Genomic DNA, 23,909 nt, shown 5'->3' on the forward strand with positions numbered 1-23,909 from the left:
AATAGAAAAGGACCTTTTGAAGACTGACCAGCACTTATGATTGTTTTAAGAATGCAGCTGCTAAAAATGTGATTTAGATCAAGGCTGTAGATCTCTGAACATTTTAAAACAAACGTTTTAAGGGGTGTGCAACAAAGATATTATCTGTATGTTTATCTGTTGGAATCAACCAGAAGTGTCAAAACTAAATGAAACTCTAAAATGTTCCTTTTATAGTTTCAATATAGCAAATATGCCTTGAATGATTAATAGCATTTTGTATCCTTTTCAGCACAATCTTTGTTTAGAATAAAGCTAATGTATGATTCATCTCAGTGAAGCATTTGTTTTGAATATATGCACTAAACAGATTTGTTTTCTGACGCTCTCTGCAGGTTACATTAAAAAAAAACTTATATGATCTGGTATTAATGATACTCCAAATTGGACCTGGCTTCAGAAAGTCTGAAGGTTAAAACTGAAAAATGAAACATTAAACAGCATATAAATCAATAATGCTATCTTTCTGAATCTGATCCAGATGTTATCTATGAGAAAAATTTGATTTTCTCATCTATTTGTTTAAAATGTTGCTTTTTTTATGAAACTCACCCACATTCAAGCGTTGATTAAAAAAAAGAATGCACGAAGCTAGAATAAAACTTTTTCTGTTAAATTTTTGGTTTGTTTTACTTTGTTTAAAAGCAGGGACACTGTTCTTTCTCTTGACATAGTGCATGTTCAGATATTCATACAACAAAATATTCTGGGGGCCATGAAAGTTTTGTAAAAATGATTATAAAATGGAAAAAATTATGTTGTCTGGCAAAAAACAAAAACAACAACTTTTGAACCAGTCAATGATTCCTTCATTACAACTTTAATGCAAAATAAACTACTGTTTGATTTATTTGAGTGGCTTGATTTCAGTCAGTTAATGGTTCAAATTATTAACTGAATGAATCATAAAAAAAAAAAATAATAATAATAATAAAAAAAAATTCAGCCATTAAATCATTCACTCGTTTAGTCTTTTTCATAATCAATCTTTTTTTTTTTCATCCATAAAGAACTTCATTGAAAACCCATTCACAAATTATTAAACACCGCTGTGGCCTTTAACCTGAACTGTCTGCTTAAATCTGGTTAAATGATCTGTCACTAAAACAAATTCCTCGTATGACTGAACATACCTGGCAATAAAGCTCATTCTGATTCTGATTCTGACCTCAGTGTAACAGATGTGCTTATGATAGTGTGCTTACGATGAGCTGATTTCAAACTGTATTCAGGAATCAGTACACAAAGACCTATCTGTCAGAGTCATGTTAGTAAACCCTTGCAAAAGGTTGAGAAATGCCTCTCGTGAGTGAGATGAGTTTGACTCCAGCTTTCATCATGTAAAGAGGCAAAAAGTCTGAAAGGTAAAATTGAAGAAAAAAAAACGCTTTCAACCCAGAGAGACTGAACTTTCGCTCTTCAGGTGAATGCTACTTGAAACCCTACTTGAAAGCAACATTATTTAAATTAATACAATTAAAATGAGTAGAATTAAGTTGTTGTAGAATTAAGATTGTATTAAAATGACTTTCATGGTACATTTTGGAGTTCTTTCTTTCCACAGATCACAATTTGGTCAGTCGTACTTTTAAACAGTTTAGTTAGCATGATGTTTTCATGGCAACCACATACATTGCATGCGAATTACAGCTGCACTTCTATTTTGCCACACTAAACTTAGCAATAAACATGTTTAAAATGCACAATAAACATGTCTGTCAAAACGATCTCAAAGGAGGCTTTTATTAAGCAAATCAAGGAGTGAATTACTCATCCACTGTTTTTAAAACAGACATTTGTTGGGCTTGATTCAAGTTCATGCACAATGAGGCGCACACTTTCTATTTAGCCTTACTTAATAGATGATAAAAAGTTTATATTCTAAAATCAGTTTATAGGTTGTGTACTGTTAAAATTAAATAACATTTGGATGTAAATGGTCAGCATAAAAGTAGTGTGCCGCTAAAACGGCTGTGTCCTGTGGATCACCTTTATCTGATAGTCTGGGTCCAGAATCATCAAGCACCGCATTGATAGCTTCATTGGAGTTTTTCGTTGTCTCCAGATCTCTATGCAGTTCATGTACGTTGTTAAAAATGCGGAACATCATTTTATACCACACAACAGGCAAGCATTACCATAAAGTCTATTATCCACCAAAATGCAGACTTGTCACACAACAATTCTTACGCAAATGAGATTGAGGGAGATGTTAAGTTTGTTTTGATTTATTAATTTACTTACAATAACAATTTAAAATGTATTAACTTTTACTTATTTACTTTTACATATAGGCTATTATTAACTATATGCATATTTACTTCGTAGAAAAAAACTTAATAAAATTTTTTTTTTAAATCCTTAAATCGCTATGCCCCCCTCCTCCCCCCACACACACAAGCTATACGCCCAAGCTATACGTTTTATCTTATTCTAATAACTACTGTGAGCATGACCATCCCAAATGTTACATTCACTATCACTCTATTCCTTTTTATTTTGTGAAACAGATAAATTCAGATCCTTTGATCAATTAGTTATGCGTTTAATCCTGCTTGTTCTTTTTCTGCACACAACTGGAAAGTTCTCCTGCTTCTTTTCGCCAAAAACTGATAACTGATTGGCTGACAATGACCTCATCTGTGCATATCTGTTAAAAAATTGAGTTTACAGATGTTATTGCTTCAGTCAAATGACTCAATTCCAGGACAACGATCATGGAATCATGCAAACATTGTAGTCGTAATAATATAAATGATAATCCTACCCCAAACCTCAGGCATGACTGCCTGTAAAGCAACAGAATATATGTATGGAAATGTCAGTATGTTGTTAACCACAACATTGCATTTGTTTAATGCTGTAAGCAAATAGTAAGCTAGTTATTTCTCTAGCTGGCTAATACTGGCTAAACACATTTTTTTATGCCTTTGTGTGCTTCAATTCTCATTGACTATATTATGAAAATCTGAAAGGGCATTGACCAACCAGCATATGGCTATTTTGATTAAAGGTATAATTTGCCCAAAAATTAAAAATTGCTGAAAATGTACTGACCCTCAGACCATCAAGGATGTAGATGAGTTTGTTTCTTCATCAAAACAGATTTGAAGAAATTTAGCATTACATCACTTGCTCACCAATGGATCTTCAGCAGTGAATATGAGAGTCCAAACAGCTGATAAAAACATCCCAATAATCCACAAGTAATCCACACCACTCCGGTCCATCGGTTAACATCTTTTGAAGACAAAAGCTGCATGCTTGTAAGAAACATATCCATCATTAAGGCATTTTAACTTTAACAAATTACTTATTTCATGGGTTATTTAAAGTTTTGTTTTTACAATCACTAGGAAACATTTCTCAATACTTAGGTCATAAAAAAAAACACTCTCTCAAACCTATGTGAAAGTATAAATGGGCCTGTAAGTGTATTGAGCTGAATGTGAAAATAATTCATAAATGAAAGATTCATGTAATTCATGTAATTTAAAAGAATGGATTTTGTGCCAAAGCCCCAAATAGACTGCTGTTGTGCTCACTCTGTGAAGAGTTTTAAAAAAGTGACCCAAGTATTGAGAAATGGCTTAGTTACTGTAAAAAGAAATTCGGTTACACTTTATTTCGATAGTCCACTTTAGACATTCTACTAACTATAAGTAACTTTGTAATTACATGTCAACTACATGTCAACTAATTATCATTAATTTGCAACTACATGTCTACTAACTCTCAGAGTAGACTGTTAGGGTAGGTTTAGGGTTAGTAGAATAAGTTGACAAAGAAAGTGTTAGAAGATATTAAGCAAACAGTCTACTAATACTCTACTAACTGCTAGTTGACATGTAGTTGCAAAGTTACTTACTCTTAATAGAATGTCTAAAGTGGACTATCGAAATAAAGTGTTACCAGAAATTCTGTAAAATGTAACAAATTATGTACTGCATATGCGGCTTAAATTTGTTCAGTTTAGCTTCTGAAGCTGAGAACCTTTCTAAATGACCGTTTAGACTTATTGTTTGCATAGTTGATGTACTGTGTAATGTTTAAAATCATGCACACGTATATACAACAGCTGTGAAGGCCGACTATAAAACAGTAATGAGATTTATGTTCATTCAGAGAAGGAGCATTTACTCTTCAGGTGAAAAACTCATCTTTTAATTTGAATCATTTGCTTTTATTGTGATGTGTGATATTTAACAATGCCATTGTTTATGTAAATCATATTTTAAGGGTTATGAGGAGATTAGATAGATTTGTTATTGGATAAAATTAGACTTTTTTCCATTGAACAGAATTAACAGTTTACTTGAAAGTCCGCTTATTGTTTGAATTATTCTGTGAGCATTAGTCTACCTTCAGATACAATTTCAACTGGTTCTGATTTAATGTCCATGTAGTCTGACCATGTAGTCCATTGTACATTTATGTTTGTGTCTTTAGATCACAATCACAATTTTATTAATTTTGGAGTAAGAAGGTGAAAGTGCAGGACGCGATGAATAACGTCACCATACATCAGGCATCCACCAACCTCACAACATTTGATTTTTTTTTAAAAAGCATGGTAGAAATCTATGTGTCAGGTCTCCATTTCATATTTGCTCTTCTTATGCACTCCTGTGTCATACTGTTCATCATCACAGGAAGTGGAGTTGCATCTGAGATCTTCAACCTCAATCTCTCTGTTTGTGAGATCATGTTCTCTCTGAGTTCTTTATTATGTATATTGATAAAGGACATTTTATTCACACCATTACCAAAGCTTTCACCAGGACTGGCCTTCACTGGTCGTCCTCTGTTTCAGTGTCTGATTTGTGTTGAGCGTTACTTTGCAGTGATTCATCCTGTAACCTTTCTGAAGTACAAACCTCTCAGATACAGAGTGATCTGCTGCACTGTGGTCTGGATAATTGTTATTGGCTCCTGTTTGTTGTGCATGCTCTGTATAATGTCAAAAATGTTTTATATATATTCATGGTTTTTCTCTATGGAGTTGATATTCTTCCTCTTCATCCAGTTGTTCTGCTGTGTGGCTGTTCTCAGAGCTCTGAAACAATCAGGACCAGGAGAGAGAGGGAGAGAAAGAGAGGAGGAAAACCCCATAAAGAAAAGAGCATTTTATCTCATTCTGATAACTACAGTGAGCATGGTTTTCATGCATGTGCCATATACTATAAGTGGAATTTTCACTGCTCTGACACAATATTTTCCAGTTCTTTGGTTTTTTAGTTTTATTTGTTTTATGGTGGCTGGTTTTGTGCAGCCTGTTCTTTATCTGCACCGCACTGGGAGACTCTTTTGCCTTCCATCATAAAACCTGAAATTGTGTTGAGTCTGTAATCCAAGATTAATACAAGCTTCAATGGGACATGTTACTGAATTTGCACTGCATGGGTAATATGGCAAAAGAGTAAGAAGTAATCAGTTACAAACCAATAAAACAATATATAGTTTAAGAAAATGGCTTGTCAATATAATAAATATCCCATACGTGATAGATTATTGGACTTTGCATCTGTGGCTTAAATGTGTTACATTTAAGATCCTGTGTGGAGCATTATGGTTTTTGAAACTCATTATCTCCCCTTATTGTTTGTACAGCTGCTATTATGTGCATTGTAGAATATAAATTTGTGCACATACGCTTAATGACAGGTGTGAAGTCAGACTATAAAACAGCAGTGACATTTATTTCAATCCAGAGAGACTGGACATTCACTCGTCAGGTGACTTACTCTTCTTTTCAATTTGATTCATGTTCTTTTATTTCGCTGAGCGATGTAAACCAAACCCACTGTCATATTATAAGGGTTATGGGGAGCCTAAATGGATTGCTTATCAAATAAAAAGGGGCTGAGCTCTATTTTTCTTTATTGAATTGACACAACAGTTTATTTGAAACCAGTTACTCGCAATTGTATTATTATTTCAATTTGTTCTAATTTTTTTTTTCTCCTCAGATTTCCATATCAAGTCAGTCTAGAGATTTATGTTGATCCATAAAGACATTCAATCTTTAAACTTTTGATTCAGTTTTGCCTACACATTAACAACATCTTTGAGGTTCTATTGTCGTCAGCAAGTCCTGAGTTTCTTGATAAATACTGGAAGCTACAGTATACTGGAGATATCAATATGATGGTATGACAAAATGTTAGATTTTCCACAGATTTAGAATATAGACTTAACATTTTATCTTATAATTAAGGATTTTATGATTGTATGATACTTATATAATGTACTTTTATCAAGTAGTGTATTTTTTAGGTACTCGTCATTTAACACATTTTTATAGTGGTTGATGAGAAATATGCTGACAATAAACTGTCACAATTTTTCTTTTACCCTTACATTGCAATTCCACTAATGCATTAATGTGTTTAATATATTTATTTGTGCAATTGTGAACAGATGAATGACTCCACTGAGAACGTCTCTTCATCTAAAGATCATCTTTCTACCAACCTCACAACACATGAAGTTTCATCACTGGATGGTCTTCGGGTTGTTGTGCTGTGCTTTAATCTATTGTCTGGTGTTCCTACATACTCCTATGTCATGTGGCTTATTATCAGGGGAAAAAATGGAGTTGCGTCAGAGTTCTTCAACTTCAATCTCAATGTTTGTGAGATCGTTTTCTCTCTATCTGCTTTGACCTTTCTACTGTCACAGATGTTTCCAAGTTTTGTGCCAATGCAGAAGTTTTCACTCGGCCTCGTCATCACCGTTCGTCCTCTGTTTCAGTGTCTGATCTGTGTTGAGCGTTACCTGGCAGTGGTTCATCCTGTAACCTTTCTGAAGTACAAACCTCTCAGATATAGAGTGATCTGCTCTGTTTTTGTGTGGCCAGTGGGCCTTGGCTCCAGTTTGTTCTGTATGATCAGCTTTCTCACACACAATATTTATGCATTTACATGGTTCTTCCTACTTCAGTTTCTAGTCTTTCTTTCCATCCAGTTGTTCTGCTGTGTGGCTGTTCTTAGAGCTCTGAAGCAGTCAGGACCAGGAGAGAGAGGAAGAGAGAGAGAGGAGGAAAACCACACGAAGAGAAGAGCATTTTATCTTATTCTAATAACTACCGTGACAATGGTAATCATATATGCCCCTTTTATTATCACAGGAATCCTCTATATGCTAACGCAACAAGAAGTTTCAGTTGCCTATCCAATTAGTTTTATTTGTTTTATTTTGGGTGGTTTTGTGCAGCCTGTTCTGTATCTTCATCGTGCTGGGAAACTTTCTTGTTTCTGTTCTACTTAAAATCTACTACTAACCACTGACAGTTATTGCACCTATTGCTTGCTTTTGTTTTCTGTATAATAAATAGAAAAAAATAGTATACAATTTTTTCCATCTGAAAACATTACTTTCAATGAAACTTGGGCAAAAAAATGTCAATTGTTCATAGATATAATATGTTTATTCTGTGCTTTTTTTTTATCTCTGTAATGCCTCTATCATTAAAGTTTTTCACTTGCACTTGCTTAAGTCACATTAAAGCCTGACTTTTTAAATTATTAAATAAAATTGTTTTGTCAAAAATGAAGTAGCCTATCTCAACATACCAACCTTCATAGAATTTCAAACCTGCATGAGGTTGCATGGATATTGGCAGAATATACATTTTTGGGTTAAATATTCTTTAAATTATTGGAGGTTTTTTCGACTAACATATTTAGTGTCTGGTTGTAACAGAATACACGTTGTAATATTACGTATTTAGAAGTCTGTTGGACGTCCAATGAACGGATGAATGAAAGATCGGAGTGCCTTCTGATGGTGAATGCTTAGTTCACTTAGACACGGGCCTACCTGAGAGAGCACAGGTGTTTGTTTTGTTTTATCTGTCTGTAAACAAGTCAACTGAGTTGATACGAGTGATTTCGAGGATGAAATATGGATTCGCTCTCTTTGGAAGGTCAGTGACATCAAATATTCGAGAAGTATTTAGTGTTTTCTTTGGCATTGCTGTCTCTTATTTTTTTTCGAGCTAGTAGGGATAGTTTCAAAAGTGAATGCTGTTTAAAGTGGTCCTATTATGCTCTTTTACAAAGTTGAAAAAAGTTTGATTTAGTTTTGGGGGTGTACTAGAACAGGCTCTCATAATAGGTTGTTCGAAAACTAGGTTGTCCTACATTATTTTTCACATATTTTACATTATTACAACACCTCTCTCCCCAGTCTGGCATGAACGGCTCGGATAGTTCCTGTATCAAATGAAGGCCAGCCTTCTGAAATACGAAATGTGCTAAGATTGGTTAGCTGGGCCATTGTGTGTTGTGATCGGCAGCACTCGGTGCCTGGTCGGGAATGTCATGCCCCTTACCATAGCCACCTGCGAGCTTCAGTGTAAATATTGCGTCAAAATCAAATCAATTTGAGCGTGATTTAAACCCGGATGATTGTAACCACTCCAAGTTCGTCTGCCTTGGGAAAGCTAGCGTGTCTCCGACATAGTGATAACACTCGTTGACTTCTCTAGTGCAGCTCAACCAGGTCTCGTCCCATTCGTCGATATTTGTGATGTCACAAATCCCGCAAAATATGTGTTGTAGTCCAAACAAGTCGTTCGTTATAGTTTTTGAAAAGTGATTTCTGTTCAATATAATCTCCTTTTGAAGTGGACTTTGAGCTTTGTAACTTTGCAGATCTTTTTTTTTCTCAAACAGCAACATTACAGACTAACTAAAGTTGAAAAAGCATAATAGGACCCCTTTAAGCAGGTTTGGCGCAATTGCATTTGCTCAGTGTTTCGTGGACTGTTCTAAACTGCAATTCCATGACAAAATAATAATTAAGCGTTGTGAGGTTGTAAACTAGGCTTTATTAAATATGATGGGATAAAAACACACCGTGTACTGTGAAACAATGGTAAGAAAACACATTTTTATTCAGTTGTTGTCACAGGCTACAGGCAGAAACAAACAAAGACAGTGTAACGAGAAATGACTCCTAATGAAGAGTTAAAAACAAGTTGCTGAATCAAGATCTGACTCAATGAACTTACGTTACAACAGTGATGTCCCTCTCAAAAATAAGTTTAGAGTGCAAATAGCTTTTGGCTTATCCATTAGCACCAATAGCCTTTTTAATTAAATCTATATTTTTTGGGATAAAACAGTCTTGTAAATAACTATTCTAAGGGGAAAACTGTGAAAGCTTTGATTGATTTAATTTGATTGAGGCCAGAGAAAAGTATTCTGCTCTGATTAAATCATTGCACATGTCTGTGTTAATGTTGTTTTCTTACACAAGAATAAACCACACTTGACACTCTTGTGGTTTTTTGACACTCACAGCTTTTATTATTAGTCTATCAGCTCGGGTTCAGACAGTGCTGACACTATTTAGTTTGTCAGTGGCTTCTGGAATGCTATTTGTTGCACCTGTCAGGTGATGCCATGAATGTATTTGTCCAAGATTATGTTGAATGTGAGATCATGACAAATCGAATTATATGTTTTGGTATGAAGTCCTTTTCAAGACAATTTGTTGGTCATTGTGGTGACAAATAAAAATGTATGCTTTCATGTCACCCAATTGATATTGTTGCTTCAGTACATTTTTACAGATCTACCTTCTCATAGTTATACTCTCACAAAATAGTCGGCCTTTAGAAGGAAATATGATGTCACTTAGTGTATTTGCATGTCATTTTGCAACACTTCAGGACCCATCCCTGATGAAGGGGTTGCATCCTCTTAACGCAGGCAGACCGTCCAGCTTTAAGTGACTATACTATCTCTTTTTTATTTTAATTTGACAAATTCAGTCTTCCCATCTTTGTGGACAACAACACAGGACTGAGGTTCTCTTTTTCTAATGTGTGCTATTTTAAACTAGTTTTGATCAGGTTTACTCTGTGCAGTGCCAGAATGTTCTGGTTTACTAACACTTGTATCTCATTCATATATTTTACAGCTCTGCTTTTTGACTGCACACAGTGAAGAGATGAACATTTCCAATAAGAGCTTTCAAACTCTTTGAATCAGTTCTTTTTCAATGGCACTGTGGAGGAAATTGGTTTTAAAATTAGATTTAGATTTTATCACCATTATGTGGTGTTTTCCTTTTAACTCCTATGTAATATGGCTTATAGTAACAGGAACAGGGAATGGACTTGTGGCAGAGTTCATCAGTCTGAACCTCTCTGCGTGTGTGATGCTCTTTTTAAAACGATAGTAAGATACATTTAATACGTCTTCAGAATCAGGATCAGAAAGAACTTTATTACCAAGTGTGTTTACACACACAAGGAATTCGTCTTGGTGTTAGGAGCTTCCAGTACAGAAAGTACAAACACAGTGCAGACATACATAATTTAAGATAATAAAAACACTAATAATAAAGAGAATAGAAAATAAATTATAAATAACAACATAGTAATAAAATATAGAGAAAAAGAAAAATAATGATGCTGAAGTTTTTCTAAAGTAATTCATACCCCCCTGTAATTTGGATCTGAATCTCAGGTGAAAATTGCTATTTTGACCACCCTCTACAAAACAGTGGATTACACTCTTAAAAATAAATGTGCTTCAAAAGGTTCTTCAAGCGATGCCACAGAAGAACCATTTTGGTTCCACAAAGAACCATTCAGTCAAAGGTTATTTAAAGAACCATCTCTTTCTTACCTTTTTGTAATCTGAAGAACCTTCTTTCACCACAAAGAACCTTTTGAGAAACAGAAAGATGACCACTAGTCATCGTTTTATGTTCATTTTGGAAGATAATTTAAGGTTTGGTCTAGGGTTTGATGTTCAGAGATAAATTTTATTTTTCACAGTACTTCAGCTTTCTTGTTTCTTGAGGTTTTGACAAATATTTGACTGCAATAAAAGTTTTTTTCTGTATTTGTGAAACTAACATGCAAATACAACAAGCAAACTGCAAACTACCATGCTGATAATGTGGTTACTGAAAATGACTAACAAAAATAGCTATAACTACAATTTTGTTTACATGTTAGCTTTTTTGGAATGACTTAGGATTTCAACTATGACATCTGCCATAGATATACTGGCACTGTTGTTTCAAAACATATTTTACACATGCTTACAGAAATTGTAAATGTTTTTTAAAGCAAAGATGATATCACTTAATGTATTTGCATATTAGGGTTTCATCTCGGATATTACTCGGATATAAGTTTCATCCCATTGATACATCAAATTGAAAGGCAGACAGTCCAGCTATAAATTACTGTATAATTCTGTTTGCTTCAATCATACTTATGGAAGACAGGAAAGAGGTAAAAAGCTGATTGATGTTGCTTGTTTTGGCGAGATAATTGATTGCCATTATGAATGTCAAGGCTAGATACTGATTTACTGTTTTTTGACTGCAAACAGTCAGATCTTCCCCACTGATGGGTTAAACTCTTCTGAGTACTACTTTTTCAATGCTACTGGGGTTCAAGTCGATTTTAGAAGGACCTCAGCAGCAGATATCAAGACTATTCTGTTGGGTTTTCCTATCAACTCCTATGTGATATGGCTTATAGTAACAGGAACAGGTAATTGCAGAGTTCTTCAGTCTCAACCTCGCTGTCTGTGAGATTTTCTTGAATGAATGACGGAAGGAATAAAGGATTGATATAGTGATTTACTGTGTATTCTGTACACCCAACGCGCTTTACAATCATATGAGGGGTCTCTCCTCAATCACCACCAGTGTGCAGTGTGCAGACGGCAGCCACAGAGCAATGGCACCAGTGTGCTCACCACACACCAGCTTCAGGTGGAGAGGAGAGAGTGATAGAGTCAGTTCAATGGATGGGGATTATTAGGATTGACATTGTCAGGGTCTGGCGTCTGGTGTTTCTCCCTCTCACCACCAGAGGTCGCCATTTCCCATCCTCCCGGACTCCGTTACCTTCACTCCACTCACCTGTTCTCTCATTACCTTATTATTGATTAATTTGTCCCAGCTGTTTACCTGATAGCCTCTCCCTTATAAACTCCCTGTGTTTTCTGTTCTAGTCTCGTTTGTCTCACATAGGTGTCGGATCACGCCTTTGATTTGTGGCTGCCCGGTGCTCAGTTTATGTCTCGTGGTAAGCTTTTGTGTTACTCTGGCTTTTTCCCCTTCGGGGTGGTTTCAGTAATGTTTATTGTTTATTTTGTGAGTCGTAAATAAAGACACCCCATCTGCCTGCACTTGAGTCTTCGCCTCTTTCGAGCCGTGACAGTACAAACAAGCCCTTTGAAGACTCAGCGGCGATGGGGATATTTTTATACCCAGCTCCCGGATAACCGAGGATCTATACCTTTGCCGATGGGCCACATCCCTGCCCACAGGACAATCGCCCATTTGGGCTGTACACCGAGGACCTCTTCGATGCAGGCCAGGGGCTAGGGCTTGAGGAGAACACCCTCATCCACCTGATTATAGCGGGCCTTGACGAGCCCGTCAACTGGGAGGAGCTGGGAGAGCTAGATACGTGGTCCTATTGGGAGATGGTCGACCACATCATCTATTTAAGGGAGGTGGAACTGCTGGAGGGTGCCCTCCTCCCAGTCTGGGCTGCCGTTCCAGAACCTCCTCAGGTAGTGCCAGCCACTTACAGGTTCTGGGGGTCATTCTTTGAACATCCCAAGCTGAGACGCAGCATGGAGGATCCGCTGCTGATGTCGGTGAGGCAGGCGATGGTGCCCGCTCACAAGCCTCCCGAGGCGGCGGGGCCCACTCACGATCCTCCCGAGGCGGCGGTGCCCGCTCACGATCCTCCCGAGGCAGCAGTGTCCGCTCACAAGCCTTCCGAGGTGGCGGGGCCCGCTCACGATGTTCTCGAAGCGGCGATGCCTGATTCACGATCCTCCCGAGGCGGCGATGCCTGCTCACGATCCTCCCGAGGCGACAGTGCCTGCTCACAGATCCCCCAAAGCGGCGGTGTCCACTCATAGTTCCCCCGAGGCGGCGGTGTCCACTCACGAAGCTCCAGAAGCGGCGGTGTCCGCTCACAGTTTTCCAGAAGCGGCGATGTCCGCTCTCAGTTTTCCCCAGGCGGCGGTGTCCGCTCACAGTTTCCTCGAGGCAGCGGTGTCCACTCACAGTTCCCCCGATGTGGCGGCGTCCGCTCATAGTGCCCCCGAGGCAGCGGTGTCAAATTATAGTTTAAAAGGCTGCGCGATCGGCTGTACACATACGCTGAGCGATTCAACGCACGAAAACACACACAAGTATGTCCAAATGCGCTGTTTTGGCGAGTTACCTTGTAAACGTGGTCTTAAATGAGTAATAAAGTCTTAAATGACCATAAAGAGTTGGGAGAAAATCTGATGTGTCAGATCCGCGTCATATGCATCAGGTTTTAAAGAGACAGCACTGATTTTGAAGTGAAACCTGCTGATGTCTGTCATTGATGTAAATCAAAAGAACAAAAGAAAAAGAGAAATCCTCTGACTGTTCTAGTCACTGATTAACTTTTAGCTTGAATAAAGATTAATATGTATATATAATATAGTTTATGTGAAGATTGTTTTAAAACTTAAATTAAAAGTTGTTATATATTTCAGAGCCTATTAAATGTTAAAAATAATGGCTTTCAATTATACTGTAATGTTGAATGGCTATAATTAATAGGTAAAATTGAGGGGAAATGCACCAGCAGGACAAATTAAAAATATTGTACATACGTTTAGTCACTTTAGCAGTAATAACAGCCTGTTTTTGCAAAAAGAGTTCCATGGTCGGTAAAAAAATATTTTGGCCGGTAAATTTTATCATTAAAGAGTTGGGAGAAAATCTGATGTGTCAGATCCGTGTCATATGCATCAGGTTTTAAAGAGACAGCACTGATTTTGAAGTGAAACCTGCTGATGTCTGTCATTGATGTAAATCAAAAGAAAAAGAGAAATCCTCTGACTGATCTAGTCACTGATTAACTTTTAGCTTGAATAAAGATTAATATGTATATATAATATAGTTTATGTGAAGATTGTTTTAAAACTTAAATTAAAAGTTGTTATATATTTCAGAGCCTATTAAATGTTAAAAATAATGGCTTTCAATTATACTGTAATGTTGAATGGCTATAATTAATAGGTAAAATTGAGGGGAAATGCACCAGCAGGACAAATTAAAAATATTGTACATACGTTTAGTCACTTTAGCAGTAATAACAGCCTGTTTTTGCAAAAAGAGTTCCATGGTCGGTAAAAAAATATTTTGGCCGGTAAATTTTATCATGTCACCGGCCATTGGCAGGTGTGACAAAAAGTTCGTTTTAGGTCCTGTATATGTATATATATATATATAGAGAGAGAGAGAGAGACCCTTGTTTCAGTTAGTGGTCATTGTCCTGTCTAGTTTACCAGTGAATTTTCTTACCTTGTTTGAATTTATGTCTTCCCTCGATGGATTATCTTTGTATATGTTTTGCTGTGGAATAAGCTGCTTGCAATCTCACTTCTCTTTGTCGCTGAGCCAGTGTTACATTTTCCTGGAAAAAAAATAATAAATCATGATTTAGCTGAAATCACCATTTTGCATTTTGGTAGATGACATTGTTTTTGTAACTCCATGTGATAGATGAGTATCTGTTTTCAGTGTTTTGAATGAGTTTGTTTGTAAATAGATTTTTGTTATTGAAACAAGTTAAACCTTTAATGAATTTAGTGAACTTTGCTTTGTCGCTGAGCCAGTGTTACATTTTCCTGGAAAAAAAAATAATAAATCATGATTTAGCTGAAATCACCATTTTGCATTTTGGTAGATGACATTGTTTTTGTAACTCCATGTGATAGATGAGTATCTGTTTTCAGTGTTTTGAATGAGTTTGTTTGTAAATAGATTTTTGTTATTGAAACAAGTTAAACCTTTAATGAATTTAGTGAACTTTGTTGTTTTGTTGAAATGTTGAAATTATTACGTTATTATTATTATGAAATTAATAATAATTATTATTATTAATAATAATATTAAAGTGATTCAACTTTTTGTTTTTTACAACAAGCCTACCATCTTGTTGTAATGCTATTATATAACACAGCTGGACTTTTAAAACAAATAAAATGTCAGTGTATTTGCATGTCAATATGCAATGCCTCAGAATTCATACCTGACAAAGAAGTGCAAGTTTTATTCCATTACAGATCAACATAAGGCAAACAGTCCAGCTTTAAGTGACTAAAAACATAACTTTGTCCACTACTTTTAAATTTATTTTGCTTATTTGCTCATTTTTTCCCCCTTTTTTCTAAAATCAATTGTTCCATCTTTGTAGACAACAGCAGGACCAAGGTAAAATATCCAAATAATTACAATAGAAATCATTTTCTAATGTGGGTCATTTAAAGTAGTTTTGATCAGGTTTATTCTAGTTCCAGAATGTTCTGGTTCACTAACACTTTCTCGTTCATAGATCACAGTTGTGTTTTCTGACTGCACACAGTGAAGAGATGAACATCTCCAGTGAGATCTTCAACACTGATGGGTCAAATTTTTCAGATTACTTGTTTTACAATGGCACTGAGGAAGAAACTGGCTTTGCAAAGATTGCAGTGAATATCATCATCATTCTCTTGGGTTTTCCTATCAACTCCTATGTGATATGGCTTATAGTGACAGGAACAGGGAATGGACTTGCAGCAGAGTTCTTCAGTCTCAATTGCTCTGCCTGTGAGATGCTCTTTTGTATGGAATGTCTATTTTATCTTATCAGCTATAAAGATGCAGATTATTGGATAGGTGCAATTTTTTTCGATTCAGTAGGCATCACTGGTCGTCCACTGTTTCAGTGTCTGATCTATATTGAGCGTTACCTGGCAGTGGTTCATCCTGTAACCTTTCTGAAGTACAAACCTCTCAGATATAGAATGATCTGTTCTGTTATTGCCTGGTTGGCTAGTTTTGTTTCTGGTGTGATCAATATTATGACACTGTTTTTGTCCCAGGGTTATTTGTATAGATTTTTCATCATAGCACATTTCTCCCTGTTCTTCTCCATCCAGTTGTTTTGTCTTGTAGCTGTTCTCAGAGCTCTGAAGCAGTCAGGACCAGGAGAGAGAAGGAGAGCGAGAGAGGAGGAAAATCACATGAAGAGAAGAGCATTTCTAATCATTCTGATAACTACCGTGATCATGCTAATTATATTGTTTTCCCATTTTATTTTAAGTATTCTTTCTGTTTTAGTGCATAATGGAGAAACACTCATGAACATAGGTTTTTTTTGTTTTACTTCAGCTGGTTTGGTGCAGCCTCTTCTCTTTCTCTACCGGGCTGGGAAACTGCCCTCCATTAAATGTCAATAAATCTATTTTAATATTATGAAGTCTCTATAATCCATTTTCTATGGTCTTGCTACATTATTGATATACAAGGTTATACATTTAATATAGCTATTCATTTTTTATGCTAAAAAATTAAGTTAGGGTGTAGGGGAGAGCGGGGCACAATGTAACACTTTTTGACTTTCTCAGTTTGTGTAAATCCACATGGGGTTCAGAGTATAATTTTTTTATCTACAGTATTTTTACACTTGTCTAGTACAAATACGTCACTTTGTTTCATGATTACAGTGTATACATTTTTCTTTATTTAATGTGACAACATGCCCCGTAGGTGGAAAACATTGTAACATCTGAGGGGCACGTTGTAACATGACCGTATGACAGCTTAAAATATTATTTGATCTAACGAAAAAAAATATACAAGACAAACTAAAATATTTTGTCAATAAAATTAAATTATTAACCTTTTCAAAAAAAAAAAAAAAAGAATGTCATTTTTTTTAAGAATTAAAAATAATCTGATTTTGGAGTTTGACATTGCAACCATGCTTGGGACGGCCCACATAAATGAGCAAAAATGCTTTACATTTCTTGAAATAAAAACTTCTGAACATTAAACATTGACTGTCAGTCTTTATTCACCTGTTTCTCGTGGTTTCTCATTGAAATTCATTAAAGTAAAATAGTGTAAATTACATGGCTAATGTCATAGAATAGCATCTGCGCAACTGGAATTTAAAACCGGTTGGTGTCTTCTGCAAGATAGTGAAGCATTAAAGAACTATCTAAACTGATAAATAACAGATTGGAGATTAAAATAATAGCAGATTTGTCTAATTTCAAATGAATACTAAAAACTGAGATGAAAAATTGTCTTAAGCCAGAAATGTACTTTTACTAAGGTAAAATAAATGTTCAGTGATATCTTCAAAAGATTTTAGAATTTTGGCACACTTTTTTCTCTATATAGTGTTGATATGGCAACTAGTAAATAGCATACATTTTGTTATGCTAGCATGTTGGGAAATATTCAAACCACGTGTGTTACAACTAACCCCACGTTACTTCGTGCCTGCGCTCCCCTATACTTCCTTTTTTGTAAGTGAACCAGAAATTATAAACCAAACCACACGTGTGCTAAGGTCATCCATTCATTGGACAGAAATTCTCAAGTGTACCAGAATTAATTTTGAACCGGACCGAGACCACCTCTTCAGCTGGGTCTCGGTGCAGTTGTTTGGATTGTTTGGAGTGCGATTGCTGTATTCACACCTGCCCAAAATATCTGCACCAAGGAGGGAAACGAACTTGAGTTCGATTCAATCGAACCAAACAAGACAGGTGTGAATAAATTCAACTTTTGACAAAAACTATTCTTAAGCTCTGTTGTTTTTGTAATGTAGTAGTTTTATGTTTATTATTTTAATTGCAACTATTATTAACCCTCATATAAAAAAATTAATCACATTTAAATCTGAGGACAAGAAGTGATCTCTGTTCTCTCTTAATTGTTGATTATTGTGGTTATAGGAGTTTGGTCTAGTTGAGATGTAGAGCTAAAAATGTATCACGGTCACAACAGGGTCAACCTAATCCCATCACAAGGTGAGAGTGTCATAAGACATTCTTCCTCCTACAATACAGGGCTCCAGCTAAGGAGTTTCACCTTAACAGTACAATCAATGAAGATTGTTGAATAAATAATAATTATTTAAAATGGAGGGAAGTTGACATCTGATGATCAATTTGAAGGATTTGTGAGAGATAGTGGTAACACTTTACAATAAGGGTACATGAATAAGCATGTACTAATACCAGAATTAATACATACTTCAACATGAACACATGATTAGTGAAGACATGAGCTAATCATGAACCAATCAAGAGCTATCCTTAGCTAGAACTGGAGTCTTATGGATTCATACGTGACTAAAAGCAGCCTTAACTACATGTTAGTACTTGTTTGATAGTTAATGCCTTAATTAAGATTTAGGGGTTAACTAAATCAAGTCGTTTCTAAAAGAAAGAATAATAAATATTTTGACTTTCAAATAAATTAAATAATTTAATATTGTCATAATTTAAACTATGCTGACATCTGCTGCTTTGTTACAAACATTACTAAGCATTTCACACATTATAAGCATTACACAGGATTAATCATTATTTTCACTGATCCTCCTTATCAAATGTAGAAAATACTAAATACAACACACTAATAATTGATCTTAAAAAGTCATAATCTATTTTGTGTCATTCTCTGTCTCGTCAAACCCAAACTCCTGTGACTTAAATACAATTAAATAAAAACAAAAATTAAAACCTACAAAGAACATTTGTAGAACAGTTCCTGAAGAATCAGTCCCAAAAAACAAACAAACAGGAAACATGCACTAAGGTTAGGGGAGCGTTTGCTGGGTATCAGCACAGTTCACTCTCCATGCAGACACGATGATGATGCTGTACCTCCACACTACGACTTTTTGAAAAGCCACACAGCATCACTTTAACTGGGCTAGATACTGGCTGTACTAATACATGTGTATTTGATACCAAGTTTATAATAAGCTGTTAACATTGAATTAATTATAATGTAGTCCCGGGAAGAATGAACAATAAAAACAATAAAAATCTGAAAACAGAGATCAAATTATTAGTTGTAAATATGTGTCCGTTTTTTTTTTATTATTATTGTCCGTTTTCTTTTTATAGTTCGTTTAGCCTATATCAAGTAATGGCTACTTTTCTTCCCGGGACTACAGTGTGTAGGCTTTGTTAAAAAAAAATGCTTAATCGGCCCCGATTCTGATCTTTGAAATCGGTTCGGGACATCCCTACAGAAAACACTGAGCAAATTGGAATGTTTGTGAAAACAGGTGAAATGAGTTAAAAGTTTTGAGAAATGTGTCTTTGTTTCGAGAACTGAATGAATAGTTTGGGAAATTGGGCCAAATGAATCAGTTTAGCATGTTAGCAATCGAGAAAAACTGTAACTAGTAACAATGAATTTTGCCTCAAACTCGTAATTTGCTGCTTATTAATAGTTAGTAAAGTAGTTGTTAAGTTTAGGTATGGGGTAGGATTAAGGGATCTAAAATATGGTAATGCTGAATAAGGATTTAATATGTAGTATATTAAGCAAAATATGCTAGTAATATGCATGTCAATAAGCTACTAGTTAATAGTGAGAATTGGTCCCTAAAGTGTTATCTAATAATCGTCCTAAAAATCAGAGGACTGTTTACTAGTTACTTACCAGCTTTACTAGCTACAGGAAGTTTTTCAAATGTAGGCTGTTGGTTTTTAGGTCTTGATAAACTTATATTTACCAGAAATTAAATACATATTTTTATTAAAGTAGCTTGGATAACAGAGTTGAATGGTTGAGCATGATGAATGTAGTCCAACAGTAACAAAAATAAAAGAAAATAAATAATCTGTATGCTACACAATGAACAGAGATGCATTCACATTGGAATAAAAATAACTAATATGATTTTAGTTTATACATTTAAAAATGTTTTGTTACAATTAAATTAATATCTATAGACCAGGGGTATTCAGTTAAAGTTCCAAGAGGTCCGGTCTCTACATTTCATTCCCAGTGGAGGTCCGGACTATACAGTATATAAATTATATATACAGTATATAGTTACATCTTTTTCATCTGTGCACCAGTAATTCTTTAAATAATCATAATAGTCATATTGGGTCCTCAGAGCCAAAGACCAGTGGCTTCTGAAAATTTTTCTAAAAGTAAAAATAAGAAAAAATTAATAAAAACCTCATCCCAAAAAACAAACAAACAGGAAACATGCACTAAGGTTAGGGGAGCGTTTGCTGGGTATCAGCACAGTTCACTCTCCATGCAGACACGATGATGATGCTGTACCTCCACACTACGACTTTTTGAAAAGCCACACAGCATCACTTTAACTGGGCTAGATACTGGCTGTACTAATACATGTGTATTTGATACCAAGTTTATAATAAGCTGTTAACATTGAATTAATTATAATGTAGTCCCGGGAAGAATGAACAATAAAAACAATACAAATCTGAAAACAGAGATCAAATTATTAGTTGTAAATATGTGTCCATTTTTTTTTATTATTGTCCGTTTTCTTTTTATAGTTCGTTTAGCCTATATCAAGTAATGGCTACTTTTCTTCCCGGGACTACAGTGTGTAGGCTTTGTTAAAAAAAAATGCTTAATCGGCCCCGATTCTGATCTTTGAAATCGGTTCGGGACATCCCTACAGAAAACACTGAGCAAATTGGAATGTTTGTGAAAACAGGTGAAATGAGTTAAAAGTTTTGAGAAATGTGTCTTTGTTTCGAGAACTGAATGAATAGTTTGGGAAATTGGGCCCAATGAATCAGTTTAGCATGTTAGCAATCGAGAAAAACTGTAACTAGTAACCATGAATTTTGCCTCAAACTCGTAATTTGCTGCTTATTAATAGTTAGTAAAGTAGTTGTTAAGTTTAGGTATGGGGTAGGATTAAGGGATCTAAAATATGGTAATGCTGAATAAGGATTTAATATGTAGTATATTAAGCAAAATATGCTAGTAATATGCATGTCAATAAGCTACTAGTTAATAGTGAGAATTGGTCCCTAAAGTGTTATCTAATAATCGTCCTAAAAATCAGAGGACTGTTTACTAGTTACTTACCAGCTTTACTAGCTACAGGAAGTTTTTCAAATGTAGGCTGTTGGTTTTTAGGTCTTGATAAACTTATATTTACCAGAAATTAAATACATATTTTTATTAAAGTAGCTTGGATAACAGAGTTGAATGGTTGAGCATGATGAATGTAGTCCAACAGTAACAAAAATAAAAGAAAATAAATAATCTGTATGCTACACAATGAACAGAGATGCATTCACATTGGAATAAAAATAACTAATATGATTTTAGTTTATACATTTAAAAATGTTTTGTTACAATTAAATTAATATCTATAGACCAGGGGTATTCAGTTAAAGTTCCAAGAGGTCCGGTCTCTACATTTCATTCCCAGTGGAGGTCCGGACTATACAGTATATAAATTATATATACAGTATATAGTTACATCTTTTTCATCTGTGCACCAGTAATTCTTTAAATAATCATAATAGTCATATTGGGTCCTCAGAGCCAAAGACCAGTGGCTTCTGAAAATTTTTCTAAAAGTAAAAATAAGAAAAAATTAATAAAAACCTCAGCTGAGCCCAATTAGATATGAATATTAAAAGATAAGATCAGATGTTTTATCAAGTTATTATTATTTTTTACATTTAGATACATATGTAAAGCAGAAAGCCATGTGACAGAAAAATATATTGTATATGGGGCTTCAGAGTTTTCTTCTTAAAGTCTGGACCATTTTTATATTTTTTCTCAACATAACAAACATAATCAAACATAATCAAAATGCTCTCACCATGAGCAGAAAACAAAGTTAACTAGTAATTTCAAAGTTTATGTTGTCTTTCCTAGCCATCTACAAATAATTTTCCCCCTTTTAACAATTCTATGTTTATTCTAAAATGCTCTTAACATACTGATTAATAATGCTAAATGTAGATGAAAAAAAGTCCTGTCAGCCATGAGCTAGCTCACCTTATAGCTAACAACCAAAACATTAGCACTTAAAAATATATATATATATATATTTAAATTTGATGTGTTTAACTACAAAGCAGGCATTGCCATCACAAAAATAAGTAAAATAACAAAATGTTACTGTCTTACATCAAAATTAGTTTTTCCCCTCTAAAATCTACTGTGTCTGCCCCAGGGATTTTCTTCATCACAGAATCACATTTAGAATAAGGAATAAACTAAGCATGAGTGAAATGAATCAAGTGATTTGTAACTTGTCCCTGATTGGAGAAACTGGATATATATATATATACTCCATTTTGCAGTGTAAAATGGCTCAGAACATGTAATTCGCTAGCTATTTATTTAGAGAAATCCGAACCAGAAAGTACTATGTGACCCTGGACCACAAAACCAGTCATATGGGTCAGTTTTTTTAAATTGAGATTTATATATAATCTGAAAGTTGAATAAATAAGCTTTCCATATATGGTTTGTTAGGATAGGAAAATATTTGGCCACGATACGACTATTTGAAAATCTGGAATCTGAGGGTGCAAAAAAATCTAAATATTGAGAAAATCGCCTTTAAAGTTGACAAAATGAAGTTCTTAGCAATGCATAATACTAATCAAAAATTAAGTTTTAATATATTTACAGTAGGAAATGTACAAAAAATCTTCATGGAACATGATCTTTACTTAATATCTTAATGATTTTTGGCATAAAAGAAAAATCTATAATTTTGACCCACACAATGTGTTTTTGGCTATTGCTACAAATATACCCCAGCGACTTAAGATTACTTTTGTGCTCCAAGGTCACAAATAGTTGTAATTTTGGCCTTTTTTTACATATTAAGTTTTAATGTGTTCATATGGTTGGTATGAAGCTTATGGTGATAAAAAATATGAGATGGGAGGACAAAATGTCTTTCAATGCTTTTGAAATATATCATTTTTGAAATATATTCTATTTTTTGCCATTAATATGCGCCTAGGGGCTCCGTAATATTCTGACATTAATTCTGCTTTCACCCTAGAAATGTGCATTATGAACTATTTTAAATTCAAGTCAGTCACTGGCTCTCAGTTCAAATGTTTCGTTTGATATATGTCTGTCTTTTTGAACTTTTTTTTTAGATGACATATTTGCATATCTGGTGGTTTATGCGACATACAGCAGATCTTTCACATACTGTATATTCACCTTACAGCTGTGAAATCAGTCTATAAAACACAGCACATAGATTTATACACATACAGAGAGACTCAGCATTCACTCTCCAGGTGACAAACTCTTCTCATAAACTTGAGATTGTATGTGACTGTAGGCAACATGAGTGAACATTTGCTTGTTCTTTTAAATAGAACATGAGGCTTTAAAGTAATTTTTATGAAGAAGAAGAATAGAAAATATTGAAAATGTAAAATTGCTTTTCAGGTCGTTGTTTTGTAGACTTGTGTGGATTTGTTTCATTTGCTGTCTGAAATATGTTAAGTTTTTTTGTTTGTTTAAAAAAAAAAAGCAGATGAAGTTTGACAGTTTTTTGAATGACCAGTTTACTTAATTTAATTCTGAGGATTCTGGTTGAAACTGAGACTGTGTGTTTTGAGAGAAGATCATTAAAGTTCAGCATTTTATATTGCAATATCTTATTCTTGCCTCTTGTTTGTGCTGCATGTTGACAACCGAGCAATTTAATTATCAGATGTACATATACTTCTGCTCGATTCAGTTTGTACTCTTCCTCTCCATCCAGTTGTTTTGTCTTGTGGCTGTTCTCAGAGCTCTGAAGCAGTCAGGACCAGGAGAGAGAGGAAGAGAGAGAAAAGAGGAAAACTACATGAAGAGAAGAGCGTTTCATCTCATTCTAATAACTACTGTGACTATGACTATTATTTATATGCCATTAATTATCTCAGGATTCTATTTCATTCTTATGCGACAGTTTATTGTGAATCTTTTTTCGTCTGGTTTGTTCTGTTTTATTCTGGCTGGTTTTGTTCAGCCTGTTCTTTATCTGCACAGGGCCGGAA

The 23,909-nt window shown here is 34.9% G+C and overlaps 1 long non-coding RNA gene across 1 annotated transcript; it reads right to left on the reverse strand.

The window, feature by feature from the left end:
• Window positions 1-1,819: 1,819 nt before the first annotated feature.
• Window positions 1,820-23,599, reverse strand: LOC107584675 (uncharacterized). The gene is made up of 3 exons (XR_001609168.1): window positions 23,588-23,599; window positions 13,916-13,919; window positions 1,820-1,889 (listed from the first exon to the last, which is right to left on the reverse strand). It is a non-coding gene; the product is annotated as an uncharacterized lncRNA (long non-coding RNA).
• Window positions 23,600-23,909: the final 310 nt, after the last annotated feature.

This window comes from Sinocyclocheilus grahami, unplaced genomic scaffold, assembly GCF_001515645.1.
Source record: "Sinocyclocheilus grahami isolate Dianchi unplaced genomic scaffold, SAMN03320097.WGS_v1.1 scaffold61.1, whole genome shotgun sequence".
NCBI classification, from domain to species: domain Eukaryota; kingdom Metazoa; phylum Chordata; class Actinopteri; order Cypriniformes; family Cyprinidae; genus Sinocyclocheilus; species Sinocyclocheilus grahami.